Raw genomic sequence first — 21,562 nt, 5'->3', positions numbered from 1 at the left:
AGCATTTCGTTCTTGGGGCATGTAGTATCAGAGAATGGGATTGAGGTAGACCCCAAGAAGACAGAGACTGTGGCTAACTGGCCTAGACCCACTTCAGTAACAGAGATCAGGAGTTTCTTGGGTTTGGCAGGTTACTACAGGAGGTTCGTTCAGGACTTCTCGAAAATTGCAGCTCCTCTGACCAGACTAACCAGGAAGAATCAGAAATTTCTGTGGACCGATCAGTGCGAAGAGAGTTTTGAAGAGCTTAAGAAGAGGTTGACTTCAGCGCCAGTTTTAGCTCTGCCATCTAGTGATGAGGACTTTACAGTCTTTTGTGATGCGTCCCGTGTGGGACTGGGTTGTGTACTGATGCAAAATGAGAGGGTAATTGCTTATGCTTCGAGGCAGCTAAAGAAGCATGAGTTGAATTACCCCACACATGACCTTGAGATGGCAGCAGTAATCTTTGCACTCAAGATGTGGAGGCACTACCTCTATGGGGTAAAATGTGAGATCTTTACAGATCATAAGAGCCTGCAGTACATCCTGAGTCAAAGAGATTTGAACTTGAGACAGAGGAGATGGGTGGAGCTGCTGAGTGACTATGATTGCAAGATTCAGTATCATCCGGGTAAGGCGAATGTCGTGGCAGACGCCCTAAGCCGGAAGTCACTAGGCAGTCTATCCCACATCACGGCAGAAAGGAGACCAGTGGTGAAGGAGTTTTACAAGCTCATTGAGGAAGGTCTACAGTTGGAGTTGTCTGGTACAGGTGCTTTAGTTGCTCAGATGAAAGTGACACCTGTGTTTCTGGAGCAGGTGGCTCAGAAACAGCATGAGGACCCAGAGTTAGTGAAGATTGCCAGGACTGTTCAGTCAGGCAAGGACAGCGAGTTCAGATTCGACAGCAAGGGGATCCTCCGCTATGGGAGTCGTTTATGTGTACCAGATGATATAGGGCTAAAAGGAGACATTATGAGAGAGGCTCATAATGCAAGATACAGCATTCACCCCGGAGCCACCAAGATGTATCAGGATCTGAAGAAAGTTTATTGGTGGCCAGCGATGAAGAAAGAAGTGGCACAGTTTGTGTCAGCCTGCGAAGTGTGTCAGAGGGTGAAGCTGGAACATCAGAAGCCGGCTGGAATGCTTAACCCGCTACCTATTCCAGAGTGGAAATGGGAGAATATAGCTATGGACTTCGTAGTGGGGTTATCGGCAACGTCCAACAGATTGGACTCCATATGGGTGATTGTGGACAGACTCACCAAATCTGCTCACTTCATCCCTGTCAGGAGTGGCTACTCTGTGGACAAGTTGGCGCAAGTGTATGTAGATGAGATAGTCAGACTGCATGGGGTTCCTGTTTCTATAGTGTCAGATAGAGGGCCCCAGTTCACCTCCAGGTTTTGGCGGAGTCTGCAGAATGCCATGGGTACCAGGTTGGATTTTAGCACTGCCTTCCATCCACAGACAGACGGACAGTTAGAGAGGACCATCCAGACCATAGAAGATATGCTAAGAATGTGTGTGCTGGACTTTGGCGGTTCTTGGAGGCAGCATCTACCTTTGGTGGAGTTTGCCTACAATAACAGCCATCATGCTAGCATCGGGATGGCTCCATATGAAGCTTTATATGGAAGGAAGTGCAGGTCACCTGTTTGCTGGGAAGAAGTTGGAGAAAAGGCCTTGGCAGGGCCTGAGCTAGTAGAGATCACCAGCAGGGTAGTACCCTTAATCAGAGAGAGAATCAAGACAGCTGCAAGCAGACAGAAGAGTTATGCAGACATCCGCAGAAGGCAAGTAGAGTTTCAGGAGGGGGATCTGGTATTGCTTAAGGTGTCTCCAATGAAAGGAGTGGTTCGGTTCGGGAAGAAGGGTAAGCTGGCTCCGCGGTACATCGGACCCTTTGAAGTCTTGCAAAAGATTGGGAATGTATCGTACAAGCTGGATTTACCTGCTTCAATGGAGAGAATCCATCCGGTTTTCCATGTTTCTATATTGAGAAAATTTGTGTCAGATCCGGGCAAGGTTCTTAGTGAGCCTGATGTGGAGATCCAAGAGGATCTCACTTATGTTGAGCAGCCGGTACAGATCCTAGACACCCAGATCAGAAAGCTAAGGAACAAGGAAATCCCGATGGTGAAGGTCCTTTGGAATCACCACAATCTGGAAGAATGCACTTGGGAGACACGAGAGTCTATGCTCCGGCAATATCCTCATCTCTTTTAAGGTTAGTCTCTATGTATTTCATGTATGTATGCTATGTTGTTTGCTATGTATGTACTAGTTGAGGAACATTCGGGGACGAATGTTCTTAAGGGGGGGAGAATGTAATACCCGGCTAGACTCCGATACCGGAATTCCTACCGTCCGGTGGGATCTCGGATGTCGGAGACCTCTAGGAGGGTAAAATCATGTTTTTTGTAAAATGTTTTAATGTGTTTTATGATTTTAAGTATGAAATTAAATGAGTTTTTGCATGAAAAGTCCTTGGAGGAAAACCCAGGTTCGGCCGCCGAAAGTCAAGTTCGGCCGCCGAACATGCATGCGTTTTGGAGGCACGTTAGGCCCCCGAAAGCATGAGTTAGGAAAGTCCAGGTTCGGCCGCCGAACATTTCATGGATGCGGAAGCGCATTCGGCCCCCGAACGTGGCCTGGCCAGCCACCTATAAAAGGGGCACTTAGCCGAAATGGGCGAGTTTTCTCCCATTTTCGGCCACAGCAAGCTTCCGATCTTCCCTTTGCAACTCTTGTGTTCTTCCTCCAAATCTCTTCCATTTTTCTTGAGTTTTAAACTCACATTGCAAGTTTTGAGCATTTAAACCAAGTTTTGGAGCTTTGGGAACTCAGGAGCTCATTTTCGTGGATCTCCAAGTTTAGGTCGTCTCCCTCTCGATCTTCAAGAGGTAAGAGCCGATCTTAAGCTCCTTAGGTGTTTTAAATAAGTTTTATGCAAGATCTATGGGTAGAAATGCATGTTAGGTTATATGTTGAGTTATGGGTTAATATTGATGTTTTGAACAATGTGTGTTGATTGTGTGTGTTTGAAGTGTTGTAGTTGGGGTATATGCTAGTTTGAGACCCCTAGGTGTAATGTATGATATGTATGCATGTTTTAGAACTAGTTTATGCATGATTGGAGGTTTTGGGAGGCAAGGGGTTCATGTGAACCAAGTTTCTGCCCTTCTGACAGAAACCAGGTTCGGCCGCCGAAGGGAGTTTCGGCCGCCGAACCCCCTTGTGGAGGCAGCATTCGGCTGCCGAAGCTTGCTGTAATACCCGGCTAAATTCGGCATCGGAATTCCTATCGTCCGATGGAATTCAGGGATGTCAGAGGTCTAGAAGGGTAAGAGTGAAGGTTTTCTAAAATGTTTTTAAGTAGTTTAAAGTGTTGGTTTAGAAAAGAGTTAAGTGGTGAAGAGAAAAGGCTTTGGAGACAAAGGCCAGGTTCGGCCCCCGAATGTAAGTTCGGCCGCCGAAAGTGCTCAATGTTCGGCTTCCGAAGTTCATGTTCGGCCCCCGAACGTTGCATGGTTTCGCATGCAGGTTTGGCAGCCGAAGGTGAGTCGGTCAGCCCTCTATATCAGCGCCTCCAGTCGGTGAAATGGATAAGGGTTGCCTTCTTTTCACTTCCTGAGGATTAGGCCACGTCTCCTGTGACTCATCTGCAAGCTTTAATCAGCTTATGCAGAGGGTTTGGTCATTTGCAAAGGAGTTGAACGTTTTTGAGAGAAAAAGGAGATTTTGATGGTTTTGTGTTTTTGAAGAGGAGTTGCTGTGTTTAGATTTTTCAGCTTCTTGGATCAAGAGGTAAGTGAAGTCTTTACACTTGTTTTAATGAGTTATAACAGCTTTTAAAGAGGTTAAGGGTAGAGTTTGCATGATTAGGGGTAACGTGAGTTTTGGAGATGTTTTGGTGAAAGCTTGTATATGTGTTATAGTTGCTGTTTTGTTGGGGTTTGTAATACCCGGCTAGACTCCGGTATCGGAATTCCTACCGTCAGGTGGGACCTCGGATGTCGGAAACCTCTAGAAGGGTAAAACTATGATTTTATGAAATGTTTTCATGTATTTCATGTTTTTAAGTAAGAAATTAAATGAGTTTTTGCATGAAAAGTCTTTGGAGGAAAACCCAGGTTCGGCCGCCGAAAGTCAAGTTCGGCCGCCGAACATGCATGCGTTTTGGAGGCACGTTAGGCCCCCGAAAGCATGAGTGAGGGAAGTCCAGGTTCGGCCGCCGAACCTCATGTTCGGCCGCCGAACCTTGCATGCATGCGGAGGCACATTCGGCCCCCGAACGTGGTCTGGCCAGCCACTATAAAAGGGTCCCTTAGCCGAAAACGGGCGAGTTTTTCCCCATTTTCGGCCAAGGTGAGCTTTCCGCCGCCCCTCACCCATTTTTGATGTTCTTCCTCTAAATCTTTCAAGATTTTCACTTGTTTTCCCTTGGTTTTGAAGATTTAAGCTTTTGAAACAAGTTTTGGAGCTTGGAAGTCTTGGAGCTAAATCCCTCCATTTTCCGAGCTAGGGTCGTTCTTCCTCTCGATCTTCAAGAGGTAAGCTTCGATCTATACTTCTTTTATGTTTTATGAAAGTTTTATGCAAGTTGATGGGGTAGAATGCATGTTTAGGCTTGTTGTTAGGTTTATGGGTTTATGTTGTGCTTTGAACAATGTATGTTGGAAATGTGTTGTTTGAAGTGTTGTAGTTGGGGTATATTATGGTTTGAGACCCCTAGGTGTGATGTATGATGTGTTTGCATGTGTAGAAACAAGTTTATGCATGTTTTGAGGCGTTTTGGAGGCTGTGGACACAAGGGAGCCAAGTTTCTGCCCTTCGGCAGAAACTCAGGTTCGGCCGCCGAAGTGACTTTCGGCCGCCGAACCCCCTTGTGGAGGCAGTTTCGGCTGCCGAAGCCTGCCCCCGAAACTCAAGTTTCATCTCTGTCTGGGAGGTTCGGCCGCCGAAAGTGCCGCCGAACCTGCATGACTTTCGGCTGCAGAGGGACTTTCGGCCGCCGAACCTGCCGCCGAAAGTGCCCTGTTCAGCCATTTCTTGCATGTTTTCATGTGATGTTTTCAGGATGTTTTAGGGGGTTTTTGGGGAGTATTTTAGAGTCATATTCAGGTATGTTTGGTCCCTCATTTGAGTCCACCTGTGTAGGTTCGGACCCGAGGAACCGAGACCCCCAGCAGTGAGCCAGCTGCTTCAGAGTCTCTTCAGAGCTAGCCAGAGGTGAGTGGAATAAACTTTAAGTTTTAAAGCAAATTAATGAAATGTTTAGCATGATTCACGCATCATGAATTCCATGAGATATATCAGGTTGATTGCATTAGAATTCACGAATATGTTGCATCGCATACTTTGTTGTTGATGTGGATGAATGTTGAATGATCCATTAGCCCTTTTATGTCATGATAGCCTATGTGAGTCCAGGTGTGCCTGCTACGGCTCTACGCCCCTGGCACTATGATTGATTATGTGAGTCCGGGTGTGCCTGCTACGGCTCTATGCCCCCGGCATGTACAAGTAAGAAAGATAGGGGCTAAATGGTGACAAGTTCATCCTTGTTGTGAAATGTTTGTGTTATGGCGCATACATGAAAGCATGATTTAAATTGATGTTTTATTATTCTGCTCACTGGGCTCTAGTAGCTCACCCCACTCCCTTTATCCCCAGAGTTGCAGGTACAGGATAGATCGGGAAGTCGGCTAGAGTGAAGTTAAGTCATGTATGTTGCAGTAGATAGTAGTGGACATGAACATGATGTAACGAGTATTTATGACCATGTAATGTAATGAATGATTGATGATGTATTGAGGATTATAGTAGTGCTTGACCTAGAGGTGTGTGAATCCCCATTATGTACAGAGTGTTTAATGAGTAATGATGTTAATGACCATGATTATCCAAGCTGATATGTATGATGATGATACCCCATTGGAGTATTTGATGAGGACTCCAGTGTAGGGTTTATGTATGATTTTGTGCATGCACAGGTTTTGCTTGGATAAGAGAAAAGAAAAATTTTTACAGATCATGTATATGTTATTATGTATGGGATTCCACAGGTTTACAGGAGGTATGTAGGCTTGCTACGGGTCCCGGCGGCCTTAAGCCGATCTGGATCCTAGCGCCGGTAACGGGTCGGATTTCCGGGTCGTTACAGAGTGGTATCAGAGCCCTAGGTTCATATGGTCGGACCTAAAGTGTCGGGCTCATAGATGTTCTAGAAGGTCAAGCACACTAGGAAAATCATGTCCACTAGGATAGGATGTAGAGTCCTGTCTATATGATGTTATGATATGCCATGATGATATGCATGAGCATAAATGCTATGATATGATGCTATGTATGTGATGAGGGTTCATGTGTTTCCACATGAACCATATGATGCTAATGATTGCTTATGTTATGTGCTGTTTTTCAGAAGATAGAATGAGAGGAACTCGTCGATCTGCACGATTGACTGGAGTGCCACCTCAGGACGAGGGCGCTGATGTCCGTCCTTCAGCTTTGCCTAGGGCAATGTCCAGTAGGTCCAACAGAGACAGAATAGCTAGAGACCCTAGAAGGTCTTTGGATCTGGGTAGAAGCAGATCAGTAAGGGGAACAGTGCAGGGAGGAATGTCTGAGGATATGGAAGTAGATCAGAGGAGGGATGGCAGTCTCGGTGTGAACATGCCGGAAGAGGGCATGGGAGAATCAGAAGGAGGCACTCAGGCCTCGAGTTATGTCCAGCCACATCACTACCCACCCTATTCACACCATCCAGGGTATTCGATGGGAGGTACATCGGATTACCCCAGTTTTAGCCCTTATCCTCCACACATGCCATACCCACCTTACTACCCACCATACTCTCAGTACCCCACGTACCCACCTCCACCTCCCCATACCAGTACAGCAAACCCTACCCCAGGGGATGTTGCACCTCCACCGCCACCAGTACCTACTGTCCCGGAAACACAAGTACCCAAATCTACCTCATCTGGAGGGAGCAAGGTCAAGATGACCGATTATATGAAGTTGGGTGCTCCTCAGTACAGAGCAGGTGATGACCCATTTGAGTATCTGAACAGGGTCAAGACTATTACAGATGAGATAGGGGCTGATGACAGTAGAGCCATTCAGATGGCTGGGTTCACACTGGAGTGCAAGAAGGCACGTGGTTGGTTTAAGAACTATGTGAACCCGAGAGCGGACAGTATGTCCTGGGAGGAGTTCGCAAATGAGTTTGCAGGATGGGCTTTCCCTGAGAGCTCTAGAGAGCAGAAGATAATAGAATTCGAACAGTTGAGGCAGACTGAACAGATGAGTGTGGAGGAGTACACAGACAGGTTCCTGGAGTTGTTGCCATATGCTGGGCAGAATTTGGACACAGATCAAAAGAAGTCAAGTAGATATATTATGAGGCTGCACTCCAGGTATTCCTCTTTGATACAGTCAGCAGAGAGGGAGAGTTTCCATGCCATAGTGGATATGGCTAGGAGAATGGAGGCTTGTGCCATCGTTCAGGGGAAGGTAAAACAGTCAGTGGCACAGTCTTCTAGTTCCAAGACCCCAGGTGGGGAAAGATTAGACTCTTCTTCTCTGAGTGCAGCAGTTGCAGGCAGTAAGAAGTGGGACAGAGGCCACAGAAAATCTAAGAAGAATAAGTTCTGGAACAAGATCAAGACAGGTCTGGGTTTAGGCAGTGGCTCAAGCTCTGGCACAGAGGTTACAGCATGTATGAGATGTGGGAGACCACACAAGGGAGTATGTCTGGCGGGGACAAACACATGTTTCAGATGTGGACAGGCGGGTCATTTGGCTCGGGATTGTCCTAGAGCAGCCTATGCAGCACCGTCTCAGCAGACAGCCTCCGGCAGTGTGGTGCAGCCAGTAGCTCCAGCCGCAACACAGGCCAGTGGCAGAGGCAGAGGGAGAGGGTCAGCCTCTTCATCAGCAGGATTCAGAGGTGAAGGTCCTTCAGCTCCGGCACGGATCTTCACTATGACTCAGCAGGAGGCCAATACATCCAACACCGTGGTGGCAGGTAATCTCATCATTGGTTGTTCTGATGTATATGCCTTAATGGACCCGGGTGCATCTCATTCTTTTATTGCTCCGAGAGTCGTGGAGAGGGTAGGATTGATGGTCTCTGGGTTAGAGTGTCCCCTATGGGTCAGTGGACCCAAGTGTGACCCGTCAGTGGCAGAGGCAGTCTGCCAATGTAGTCCAGTTTTCATAGAGGGAAGATGCCTTTCCGCCGACCTCGTGGTTCTAGACTTGACAGATTTTGACGTCATTCTAGGGATGGATTGGTTATCGACCCATGATGCTACTTTGGACTGTAGAGACAAGGTAGTCAGATTCAGAGATCAGGATGGGTCAGAGGTCGTCTTCAGAGGAGACATGAGGGGTACACCTAGAGGTCTGATCTCAGCTCTTCAGGCTCGTAGGTTGCTTAGGAGGGGATGTCAGGGGTTTCTAGCTCATGTGAGGGAGTTAGATAGTCATGTCAGAGAGCCCGCCTCAGTGCCTGTGGTGAGTGAGTTCTTAGATGTTTTCCCAGACGAGCTGCCAGGGTTACCACCTGCTAGGGAGATAGAGTTCGAGATTGAGTTAATGCCTGGTACCAGACCGATCTCTATCCCTCCCTACAGGATGGCACCCGCTGAATTGAAAGAACTGAAGGAACAGTTGCAAGAGCTGGTAGATAAGGGTTTCATCCGACCGAGTACTTCACCTTGGGGTGCTCCGGTTTTGTTTGTGAGGAAGAAGGATGGATCCCTCAGACTTTGTATCGACTACAGACAGTTGAACAAGGTCACTACCAAGAACAAGTACCCTTTGCCGAGGATCGACGATCTATTCGACCAGCTAGCAGGAGCAGGTTGTTTCTCCAAAATAGATCTGAGATCAGGGTACCATCAGTTGAGGATAAGGAATGAAGATGTACCGAAGACAGCTTTCAGGACCAGGTATGGGCACTATGAGTTCCTTGTGATGCCGTTTGGGCTGACCAACGCCCCTGCAGCATTCATGGACCTCATGAACAGAGTATTCAGTCAGTATCTGGATCACTTCGTTATTGTCTTCATAGATGATATCTTAGTGTATTCCAGAAATGCAGAGGAGCATGCCCATCACCTGAGGACAGTTTTGCAGACCTTGAGAGAGCATGGCTTGTATGCCAAGTTCTCCAAGTGTGAGTTTTGGCTTAGGAGCATATCATTCTTGGGGCACATTGTGTCAGAACAGGGTATTGAAGTAGACCCCAAGAAGGTTGAGGCTGTAGCTAACTGGCCTAGACCCACCACAGTGACCGAGATCAAGAGTTTTCTGGGTTTAGCAGGTTACTACAGGAGGTTCGTTCAGGACTTCTCAAAGATTGCTGCTCCTATGACCAAATTGACAAAGAAGAATCAGAAGTTCATATGGACCGATCAGTGTGAGGAAAGCTTTGAGGAGCTTAAGAGGAGGTTGACTTCAGCACCGGTGTTAGCTCTACCAAAAAGTGATGATGACTTCTCAGTATATTGTGACGCGTCCCGTGTGGGACTGGGTTGTGTGCTAATGCAAAATGAGAGGGTGATCGCTTATGCTTCTAGACAGCTGAAGAAGCATGAGCTGAATTACCCCACACATGACCTAGAGATGGCAGCAGTAATCTTTGCACTCAAGATGTGGAGGCACTACCTTTATGGGGTAAAGTGTGAGATCTTCACAGATCATAAGAGCCTGCAGTACATCCTGAGTCAGAGAGAACTGAACATGAGGCAGAGGAGATGGGTAGAGCTGTTGAGTGACTATGATTGCAAGATTCAGTACCATCCGGGTAAGGCGAATGTTGTGGCAGACGCCTTAAGCCGGAAATCACTCGGCAGTCTATCCCACATTTCAGCAGAGAGGAGGCCGGTGGTGAAGGAGTTCCACAGACTTATGAGTGAGGGATTACAGTTGGAGTTGTCTGGCACAGGTGCCTTAGTGGCTCAGATGAGAGTGACACCCGTGTTTCTGGAGCAGGTAGCTCAGAAACAGCATGAGGACCCAGAGTTGGTCAGGATAGCCAGAACGGTTCAGTCAGGCCAGAGTAATGAGTACAGGTTTGATGATAAGGGGATCCTCCGCTACGGGAACAGATTATGTGTGCCAGATGACATTGGTCTGAAGGGAGATATTATGGGAGAAGCCCATAATACCAGGTATAGTGTTCACCCTGGAGCCACCAAGATGTATCAGGATCTGAAGAGAGTGTATTGGTGGCCAGCTATGAAGAAGGACGTGGCACTGTTCGTGTCAGCCTGCGATGTGTGTCAGAGGGTGAAACTAGAGCACCAGAAGCCGGCTGGAATGTTGAATCCACTACCGATTCCAGAATGGAAATGGGAGAACATAGCTATGGATTTCGTAGTGGGGTTACCGGCGACGTCCAACAGATTGGACTCCATATGGGTGATTGTGGACAGACTCACCAAATCTGCTCACTTCATCCCTGTCAGGAGTGGTTACTCTGTGGACAAGTTGGCGCAGGTGTACGTAGATGGGATTGTCAGACTGCATGGGGTCCCGGTATCTATAGTGTCAGATAGAGGGCCCCAGTTCACCTCTAGGTTTTGGCGGAGTCTGCAGAACGCTATGGGTACCAGATTAGACTTCAGTACTGCCTTCCACCCACAGACAGACGGACAGTCAGAGAGGACCATCCAGACAATAGAGGATATGCTCAGAATGTGTGTGCTAGATTTTGGCGGTTCTTGGAGGCAGCATCTACCTTTGGTGGAGTTTGCCTACAATAACAGCTATCATGCTAGCATAGGGATGGCTCCATATGAAGCTTTGTACGGGAGGAAGTGCAGATCACCAATCTGCTGGGAGGAGGTAGGAGAGAGGACTCTTGCGGGTCCGGAGTTAGTAGAGCTTACCAGCAGGGTGGTACCCATGATCAGAGAGAGGATCAAGACTGCTGCTAGTCGGCAGAAGAGTTATGCAGATATCCGCAGAAGACAGCTAGAGTTTCAGGAGGGGGATTTGGTTTTGCTCAAGGTGTCTCCTATGAAAGGAGTGGTTCGGTTTGGGAAGAAGGGTAAGTTAGCTCCACGGTACATCGGTCCTTTCGAGGTGCTTCAGAGGGTCGGTAATGTGTCGTACAAGCTAGACTTGCCTGCTTCGATGGAGAGAATCCATCCGGTTTTCCATGTTTCTCTGTTACGAAAGTACGTGTCAGATCCGAGCAAGGTTCTTAGTGAGCCTGATGTAGAGATCCAAGAGGATCTCACCTATGTAGAGCAGCCAGTGCGGATTCTTGACACTCAGATCAGAAAGCTGAGGAACAAGGAAATCCCGATGGTAAAAGTCCTTTGGAACCACCACAATATTGAAGAATGCACCTGGGAGACACGGGAGTCCATGCTCCAGCAATACCCCCATCTGTTTTGAGGTGAGTGTTAGTTGTTCTATGTGTTGTATGTTATGATTGTTGCCATGCTTTGTATGTTAGTTGAGGAACATTCGGGGACGAATGTTCTTAAGGGGGGGAGAATGTAATACCCGGCTAGACTCCGGTATCGGAATTCCTACCGTCAGGTGGGACCTCGGATGTCGGAAACCTCTAGAAGGGTAAAACTATGATTTTATGAAATGTTTTCATGTATTTCATGTTTTTAAGTAAGAAATTAAATGAGTTTTTGCATGAAAAGTCTTTGGAGGAAAATCCAGGTTCGGCCGCCGAAAGTCAAGTTCGGCCGCCGAACATGCATGCGTTTTGGAGGCACGTTAGGCCCCCGAAAGCATGAGTGAGGGAAGTCCAGGTTCGGCCGCCGAACCTCATGTTCGGCCGCCGAACCTTGCATGCATGCGGAGGCACATTCGGCCCCCGAACGTGGTCTGGCCAGCCACTATAAAAGGGTCCCTTAGCCGAAAACGGGCGAGTTTTTCCCCATTTTCGGCCAAGGTGAGCTTTCCGCCGCCCCTCACCCATTTTTGATGTTCTTCCTCTAAATCTTTCAAGATTTTCACTTGTTTTCCCTTGGTTTTGAAGATTTAAGCTTTTGAAACAAGTTTTGGAGCTTGGAAGTCTTGGAGCTAAATCCCTCCATTTTCCGAGCTAGGGTCGTTCTTCCTCTCGATCTTCAAGAGGTAAGCTTCGATCTATACTTCTTTTATGTTTTATGAAAGTTTTATGCAAGTTGATGGGGTAGAATGCATGTTTAGGCTTGTTGTTAGGTTTATGGGTTTATGTTGTGCTTTGAACAATGTATGTTGGAAATGTGTTGTTTGAAGTGTTGTAGTTGGGGTATATTATGGTTTGAGACCCCTAGGTGTGATGTATGATGTGTTTGCATGTGTAGAAACAAGTTTATGCATGTTTTGAGGCGTTTTGGAGGCTGTGGACACAAGGGAGCCAAGTTTCTGCCCTTCGGCAGAAACTCAGGTTCGGCCGCCGAAGTGACTTTCGGCCGCCGAACCCCCTTGTGGAGGCAGTTTCGGCTGCCGAAGCCTGCCCCCGAAACTCAAGTTTCGTCTCTGTCTGGGAGGTTCGGCCGCCGAAAGTGCCGCCGAACCTGCATGACTTTCGGCTGCAGAGGGACTTTCGGCCGCCGAACCTGCCGCCGAAAGTGCCCTGTTCAGCCATTTCTTGCATGTTTTCATGTGATGTTTTCAGGATGTTTTAGGGGGGTTTTTGGGGAGTATTTTAGAGTCATATTCAGGTATGTTTGGTCCCTCATTTGAGTCCACCTGTGTAGGTTCGGACCCGAGGAACCGAGACCCCCAGCAGTGAGCCAGCTGCTTCAGAGTCTCTTCAGAGCTAGCCAGAGGTGAGTGGAATAAACTTTAAGTTTTAAAGCAAATTAATGAAATGTTTAGCATGATTCACGCATCATGAATTCCATGAGATATATCAGGTTGATTGCATTAGAATTCACGAATATGTTGCATCGCATACTTTGTTGTTGATGTGGATGAATGTTGAATGATCCATTAGCCCTTTTATGTCATGATAGCCTATGTGAGTCCAGGTGTGCCTGCTACGGCTCTACGCCCCTGGCACTATGATTGATTATGTGAGTCCGGGTGTGCCTGCTACGGCTCTACGCCCCCGGCATGTACAAGTAAGAAAGATAGGGGCTAAATGGTGACAAGTTCATCCTTGTTGTGAAATGTTTGTGTTATGGCGCATACATGAAAGCATGATTTAAATTGATGTTTTATTATTCTGCTCACTGGGCTCTAGTAGCTCACCCCACTCCCTTTATCCCCAGAGTTGCAGGTACAGGATAGATCGGGAAGTCGGCTAGAGTGAAGTTAAGTCATGTATGTTGCAGTAGATAGTAGTGGACATGAACATGATGTAACGAGTATTTATGACCATGTAATGTAATGAATGATTGATGATGTATTGAGGATTATAGTAGTGCTTGACCTAGAGGTGTGTGAATCCCCATTATGTACAGAGTGTTTAATGAGTAATGATGTTAATGACCATGATTATCCAAGCTGATATGTATGATGATGATACCCCATTGGAGTATTTGATGAGGACTCCAGTGTAGGGTTTATGTATGATTTTGTGCATGCACAGGTTTTGCTTGGATAAGAGAAAAGAAAAATTTTTACAGATCATGTATATGTTATTATGTATGGGATTCCACAGGTTTACAGGAGGTATGTAGGCTTGCTACGGGTCCCGGCGGCCTTAAGCCGATCTGGATCCTAGCGCCGGTAACGGGTCGGATTTCCGGGTCGTTACAGGGTTAATAGATAGTTTTGGACCCCTTTGAGCATATACCAGAGTATATGCAAGTTGAGGAGTTGAGTATGCATGACTGTGTAGAGTTGGTGCTTGGCAGGAGATGGTTGTGCACGAAGCTGAGTTCTGGATGAACTCAGGTTCGGCCGCCGAAGGGAAGATTCGGCCGCCGAACCCCTTGAAGAGGTAGTGTCGGCTGCCTAAGGTTGCCTCCGAAAGAATGGACTTTCGGATCTGTCCTGCACGTTCGGCCGCCGAAGGTGCCGCCGAAGGTGTCCTGCCTAGCTTTTCCTATGCATGTTTTAAGTGAATGTTGTATGAGCTTTTAGAAGAGTTTTGGGAAGTTGTTTCAGAGTTAATAAGAGTATGTTTGACACCTCAATCGAGTCCTTTTGATTCAGGATTGGACCCGAGAGATCGAGGAGGTCGTTAGGTTTAGCAGTTGCAGAGTCAGTCAGGTTTCTGCTTGAGGAGCAGAGGTGAGTAGAACTAAACTTAATCTTTTATCTTGAGAACTGGAATGTATGAGCATAGTTCATGCATCATGAATGCTATGCTTTATATTAGGGTGATTTGCATTAGAATCACGAAGTTGTTGCATTGTTTATTCAGTGATAGTGGGAATTGGACCAAGGCGACATCAATAGCCCGTCGAGGGAGTTTTGAGGTCATGTCTAATTCCAACTGATTGGACCAAGGCGACATCAATAGCCCGTCGAGGGAGTTTTGAGGTCATGTTCAATCAATGATGTGGAATATATGAGTTGTGATGCATTTTCATATAAAGTGTGTATGAATGAACTGTTTTCAGTGTTTCTACTCACTGGGCTTTAGTAGCTCATCCCTTTCCCTTAATCCCAGTTTTGCAGGTTCAGAGTAGCTGGGAAGGGCAGAAGCAACAGAGTTATGCTAAGGGATTGCATGTGTACTAGTATAGTGTGGACATGATGTAATTAAAGAGATATGTATTACAGATGTAATAGTTAATCAGTTAATGTATAAATGAGTTAGAATGTGCTTTTGCCTCTTGTCTAGTGTATGTTAATCCCTAGTGTATGCATGTATCCTGTTTTACAGTTTCTTGATGAGAAATGAGTCAAACCAGGCTTAACAGATGTTGTGTTTCGAAAACCCAGTGAATTATAACTGTGAGGGAAGATAGGGATTAATTCCTTTGACCCAAGACCAGTGCATAGGAAAGACCAGGTTTGATTCCTGTGATCCATAGAGAGGCCATTAGAGAAGACCAGGTTTGATTCCTGTGACTCTATGGTAGCCAAGTTAACTTATGATATGCTGACCCTTACAGAGTGGGTTCTATGCTGCAGAGCGCATAGGGCATGGAGGTTACTTGGTAGAGCATCACTGGTGTATTATAGATAGCCCGAGGGCTAGTTCAGATTAGTATATCTGAGCATTTTGGTTCATATGATTGGACCTACAGAGAGTGTTTTAAAGATTAAGTCTGGTAGTGTTAAAGTAAAGTTTTAACAGTTAGTAGTCCAGTCGGATCATGTATGGGATTGTAACAGGTACACAGAGAGTATAGCAGGCTTACTACGGGTCTAGGCGGCCTTAAGTCGATCTGGATCCTAGTGCCGAACGGTTCGGACCGTTACAAGAGGGGTATCGGTTTTCCGGGCTGTTACAGGTGGTATCAGAGCAGGTAACGTGACAGAGGTTCCGTTACAGTTGATATTAGAGCATAGGGCCTCCTAAGTACGGTGTGTTGAGCAAGGGTTCACACATTGAAAAGAGGTTGGTCTAGAAGTCATAGTAAGGCAAAGCACACTAAGCAGAATCATGTCCACTAAGATAGGAAATTGTTTGCATGCTGATGTGAAATGCCCATGAATAGACGCATGAGTATTAATGGTATGCTATGTATGCATGTATATGTTATTAGTTCATGTGTTTTCATATGAACTCTATGTTTGCTAATGTTTGTTCTTATGTGTTGTTCTTCAGGAGAGCTAGAGGAGAGCTAAGATGAGTGGTGTTAGTCAATCTATGGAGTCAGATCCGTCTGAAGAATCCTTTGAGGAAAGTCGAGAAGGAATAGATCTAGGAAGCATGTCAGGAAACAGGAGAGAGACAGGAGGAGATGTGCAAAGAAAGAATATAGGTATACAGGTGAATTTGACTGAAGAGGTTTTAGAGGATGCTCAACCTAAGGACTCTGGGATAGGAGAGAATGAACCCTCCACTTGGAGTACAGCTACCGCGAAAGGAGTGATGTGGGGGAGAACCATTAAGAAAAAGGTTAGAGGTTTCAGACGGTCAAAGAAAAATAAGAGTCTAGGTTATGATGTTGATGCAAGTTCTGGTCGTGGCAGAGCAAAATGTTTGAGGTGTGGAAGGTTGCATAAGGGAGTTTGTCTTGTTGGTACGACAGGATGTTATAGGTGTGGACAGGAGGGACCTATGATGCGTGAGTGTCCTTTTGCGCCCCAGTTGATTCAGTCTCAGAGAACAGAGACAGATAGAATAGTTCAGGCTGATAGGCAAGGAGGAGAGGCTGACACATTTGACACCTCTGTACCAGGTATGCTCATTTGTGTTGAGTGATCTGATGTGTGTTTTTGAGGACCCTAGTAGGATGTTAGTTGTTGTGACAAAAGAGCTAAGGAGTCAACGAAGGGTGAAGAGAGAGAGTTGAGATGTTATAATCTCAGGTTGTTACAATCCCAGGAATAGTGAGAATTGATTTTCTCCAAAATCAAAAGAGTAAGAGGATATAAGTTAGAGTAAGAAGAGTAAAGGAAATAAGAGAAAGCAGAAAACAGAACAAGAGACAGAAAATGACGAGTCAGCAATAGATTAAAGTAAGGTAAAGGAAGAAGTAAAGATGAGTTCAGAAAGAAAAGGTTAGAGTTGTCTGGGAATGGGTGGTAGTTGAGGCAGAGAAAAAGGGTTAGCTTTTTTTCGTAGATTCCCGAGGGAAGTTCCATTTGCTTTCGTTTGGATCTTCACCCTGACGCAGTAAGAGGCTGCCACATCAAACACGGTGACGTCAGGAACGTTCACTTGAAAGTGTTCGGATGTGTATGCTAGTTGTTTTGGACCCCAGTGTTTCGCTTTCCTTATTGTTGTGAGCTGTTGGTAGGATGGGTTTGATGACTTCTGGGCTTAGAGTGTGTTTCTTGGGTCAGTAGACCTGAGTGTGGTCCATCTGAGGTAAAGTCAGTCAGTTCAGTTCAGAGTTTGTGGTGGGTAGATGCGATCCAGCTGACCTTATGGTTCTAGATTTGACTGTGTGATGTCATTCTAGGGCGGATTGATGCATTACTCATGGTACTACCTGTGTCGTCAGAGACAAGGTAGGAGAGTTTATAGTTGAAGATGGATCAGAGTAGTCCTTTTAGAGGGACAGAGTATAGCTGCCTAGAAGTTGATGTCAGCCCTGTAGGCTCATAGTTCTCAGGAAAGGGTATCAGAGGGTTGCTTTAGCTCTTGTGAGCAAGTTTGTCAGGACAGGGAATTAGCCTCAGTGCCTTTTCTAGTGAGGACTAGATGTTTCCCAGGTAGGCTGTCAGGTTTACCATCTGTCAGGGAGGTAGAGTTGGGAATGAGCATGGTATCTGGACGCAGAACCATTTCTTTCTTTCCTTTCCCTACAGAATGGCACCTGCAGAAAGAGAGCTAAGGGTTATCAGAGTAGTGAATAGAGGCTTGGTAGTAAGGGTTTTATCTGACTTAGTACTTCACCTTGGTTTATGCCCAGTTGGTGTGGGAAACGAAAGATGAATCCTTAAGGTTTTGATCTAATAGAACAGTGAAACAGTGAGTTTAAGCTGGTAAGTAAGTACCAAGTGTGCCTAGTTAAGGTTGTTGATCTCTTAGCTGTTCTGATAAAAGCTGATTATGGTTTTGGTGTGATCAGAGTTTTGGATATCACCAGATGAGAGTTAGACAAAGATAAAGAGAAAAAGAAGAATAAGGATCAGAGTAGCGCAGCGAAAGCTGTGGAGTTTAGACTAGTTTAAGATCTTGTTCGTTTCGTGTTTGTTTGTTTTTAACATTCGAGGACGAATGTTTTTTTTTAGGGGGGAAGAATGTAATACCCGGCTAAATCCGGCATCGGAATTCCTATCGTCCGATGGAATTCAGGGATGTCAGAGGTCTAGAAGGGTAAGAGTGAAGGTTTTCTAAAATGTTTTTAAGTAGTTTAAAGTGTTGGTTTAGAAAAGAGTTAAGTGGTGAAGAGAAAAGGCTTTGGAGACAAAGGCCAGGTTCGGCCCCCGAATGTAAGTTCGGCCGCCGAAAGTGCTCAATGTTCGGCTTCCGAAGTTCATGTTCGGCCCCCGAACGTTGCATGGTTTCGCATGCAGGTTTGGCAGCCGAAGGTGAGTCGGTCAGCCCTCTATATCAGCGCCTCCAGTCGGTGAAATGGATAAGGGTTGCCTTCTTTTCACTTCCTGAGGATTAGGCCACGTCTCCTGTGACTCATCTGCAAGCTTTAATCAGCTTATGCAGAGGGTTTGGTCATTTGCAAAGGAGTTGAACGTTTTTGAGAGAAAAAGGAGATTTTGATGGTTTTGTGTTTTTGAAGAGGAGTTGCTGTGTTTAGATTTTTCAGCTTCTTGGATCAAGAGGTAAGTGAAGTCTTTACACTTGTTTTAATGAGTTATAACAGCTTTTAAAGAGGTTAAGGGTAGAGTTTGCATGATTAGGGGTAACGTGAGTTTTAGAGATGTTTTGGTGAAAGCTTGTATATGTGTTATAGTTGCTGTTTTGTTGGGGTTAATAGATAGTTTTGGACCCCTTTGAGCATATACCAGAGTATATGCAAGTTGAGGAGTTGAGTATGCATGACTGTGTAGAGTTGGTGCTTGGCAGGAGATGGTTGTGCACGAAGCTGAGTTCTGGATGAACTCAGGTTCGGCCGCCGAAGGGAAGATTCGGCCGCCGAACCCCTTGAAGAGGTAGTGTCGGCTGCCTAAGGTTGCCTCCGAAAGAATGGACTTTCGGATCTGTCCTGCACGTTCGGCTGCCGAAGGTGCCGCCGAAGGTGTCCTGCCTAGCTTTTCCTATGCATGTTTTAAGTGAATGTTGTATGAGCTTTTAGAAGAGTTTTGGGAAGTTGTTTCAGAGTTAATAAGAGTATGTTTGACACCTCAATCGAGTCCTTTTGATTCAGGATTGGACCCGAGAGATCGAGGAGGTCGTCAGGTTTAGCAGTTGCAGAGTCAGTCAGGTTTCTGCTTGAGGAGCAGAGGTGAGTAGAACTAAACTTAATCTTTTATCTTGAGAACTGGAATGTATGAGCATAGTTCATGCATCATGAATGCTATGCTTTATATTAGGGTGATTTGCATTAGAATCACGAAGTTGTTGCATTGTTTATTCAGTGATAGTGGGAATTGGACCAAGGCGACATCAATAGCCCGTCGAGGGAGTTTTGAGGTCATGTCTAATTCCAACTGATTGGACCAAGGCGACATCAATAGCCCGTCGAGGGAGTTTTGAGGTCATGTTCAATCAATGATGTGGAATATATGAGTTGTGATGCATTTTCATATAAAGTGTGTATGAATGAACTGTTTTCAGTGTTTCTACTCACTGGGCTTTAGTAGCTCATCCCTTTCCCTTAATCCCAGTTTTGCAGGTTCAGAGTAGCTGGGAAGGGCAGAAGCAACAGAGTTATGCTAAGGGATTGCATGTGTACTAGTATAGTGTGGACATGATGTAATTAAAGAGATATGTATTACAGATGTAATAGTTAATCAGTTAATGTATAAATGAGTTAGAATGTGCTTTTGCCTCTTGTCTAGTGTATGTTAATCCCTAGTGTATGCATGTATCCTGTTTTACAGTTTCTTGATGAGAAATGAGTCAAACCAGGCTTAACAGATGTTGTGTTTCGAAAACCCAGTGAATTATAACTGTGAGGGAAGATAGGGATTAATTCCTTTGACCCAAGACCAGTGCATAGGAAAGACCAGGTTTGATTCCTGTGATCCATAGAGAGGCCATTAGAGAAGACCAGGTTTGATTCCTGTGACTCTATGGTAGCCAAGTTAACTTATGATATGCTGACCCTTACAGAGTGGGTTCTATGCTGCAGAGCGCATAGGGCATGGAGGTTACTTGGTAGAGCATCACTGGTGTATTATAGATAGCCCGAGGGCTAGTTCAGATTAGTATATCTGAGCATTTTGGTTCATATGATTGGACCTACAGAGAGTGTTTTAAAGATTAAGTCTGGTAGTGTTAAAGTAAAGTTTTAACAGTTAGTAGTCCAGTCGGATCATGTATGGGATTGTAACAGGTACACAGAGAGTATAGCAGGCTTACTACGGGTCTAGGCGGCCTTAAGTCGATCTGGATCCTAGTGCCGAACGGTTCGGACCGTTACAAGAGGGGTATCGGTTTTCCGGGCTGTTACACTTGCCCCCGAAAGAAGACTTTCGGATCTGTCTGGCAGGTTCGGCCGCCGAAGGTGCCGCCGAACCTGCCTGACTTTCGGCTCTGGAGGGACTTTCGGCCGCCGAACCTGCCGCCGAAAGTGCCCTGTTCAGCCATTTCTTGCATGTTTTTATGAGATGTTTTCATGATGTTTTAGGGGGGTTTTTGGGGGGTATTTTAGAGTTATGTTCAAGTATGTTTGGTCCCTCATTTGAGTCCACCTGTGTAGGTTCGGACCCGAGGAACCGGGGACCCCAGCAGTGAGTCCAGCTGCTTCGGTGTTGTCAGAGTCAGCCAGAGGTGAGTGGAACTAAACTTAATCTTTTAAATTAAATGTTTTATCATGTTTCATGCATCATGATTATGCAATAGGGTGATTGCATTAGTTTCACGAATATGCCGCATTGCATCATGTGTTGTTGATGTGGGTGAATGTTGGATGACCCAATTAGTCCATGACAGGAAGACCAGGACCCCATTCTACGGCCTGGCACGGAAATGAAAGACCAGGACCCCATTCTACGGCCTGGCACGATTGTGGACTCGAAGACCAGGAGCCCAGAGGAGGCCCTGGAATAATGGTAAGTAATGTATGTATGACAGGAAGACCAGGACCCCATGCTACGGCCTGGCACTATGTTAGCTTGGACTAATTGGTGACAAGTTCACCCAACCCTTATGTGAATTGTTTGTGTTATGATGCATTCCATTTGAGCATAGTGTTACTGTGTTTTACTAGCTCTACTCACTGGGCTTTTAGCTCACCCCTCTCCCTTTACCCCCAGGCTTGCAGGTACAGTATAGTGCGGGAGTCCGGATAGAGTAAAGAAGTCATGCTTATGTAATAGCTAGCAATGGACATGATCAAATTGTAATGTAAAAGTACAGTATAGTTATGTAATGAGGTTTATGGATGTTAGTGTGTGCTTGACCATAGAATGTTGTATCCCTTTTTATACATGATCTTGGTCATTTTATGTCACTTATGTAAACCAACTCAGCATATGTTTTGTCACCCATTGGGGACACTGATGAGATCCCACAGAGGGATCAATGTTATGATAATGTTATGCACAGGTTGAGTTTGGTTGATGTTCATGGAAAGAAAAGTTTTAATTTTTATGCATGTTGTTGATCATGTATGGGATTATACAGGTTTACAGGTTTTATGTCAGGCTTGCTACGGGTCCCGGCGGCCTTAAGTCGACCCGATCCTAGCGCCAGTAGCGGTCCGATTTCCGGGTCGTTACAGAATGGTATCAGAGCCCTAGGTTCATATGGTCGGACCTAGAGTGTCGGGCTTATAGATGTTATAGAAGGTCAAGCACAATAGGAAAGATCATGTCCGCTAGTGTAACGACCCGGAAACCGGACCGCTACCGGCGCTAGGATTCAGGTCGGCTTAAGGCCGCCAGAACCCGTAGCAAGCCAAAC

Source organism: Manihot esculenta, chromosome 3 (genome assembly GCF_001659605.2).
Source record: "Manihot esculenta cultivar AM560-2 chromosome 3, M.esculenta_v8, whole genome shotgun sequence".
In the NCBI taxonomy this organism is placed as follows: domain Eukaryota; kingdom Viridiplantae; phylum Streptophyta; class Magnoliopsida; order Malpighiales; family Euphorbiaceae; genus Manihot; species Manihot esculenta.
This window is presented reverse-complemented; position numbering follows the sequence as displayed.